Below are 432 nucleotides of genomic sequence, written 5' to 3'. Positions count from 1 at the left end.
CCCTGCAGCACCAAACGTAAACCCTAAACCCTAAACCCTAAACCCTAAACCCTAGAAACACGAAAACACAACCAAACCCTAAACCCTCATCAACCTCGCCTCGGGGAGTTGAAAGAAAAAAATAAGGGTTTAGGGTTTAGCACAAGAACATACAGCGGTTTCTAGGGTTTATTAGGGTTTATTAGGGTTTATTAGGGTTTATTAGGGTTTATTAGGGTTTTTTAGGGTTTATTAGGGTTTAGCGTGTACTGTATACAGAGTGAAAAATCCCCTAATAAACACAATCCAAACGAGCGAAAAAAACGAGGGTTTGCACGAGGGTTTACGAGGGTTTATACGAGGGTTTACGAGGGTTTAAACAAGGGTTTACGAGGGTTTATACGAGGGTTTACACTTATGTTTCCGTTTCTTTCCGTTTGTTTCCCTTTTGTA

Source organism: Eimeria mitis, genomic scaffold (genome assembly GCF_000499745.2).
Source record: "Eimeria mitis Houghton genomic scaffold, Emh_scaff710, whole genome shotgun sequence".
NCBI lineage: Eukaryota > Apicomplexa > Conoidasida > Eucoccidiorida > Eimeriidae > Eimeria > Eimeria mitis.
This window is presented reverse-complemented; position numbering follows the sequence as displayed.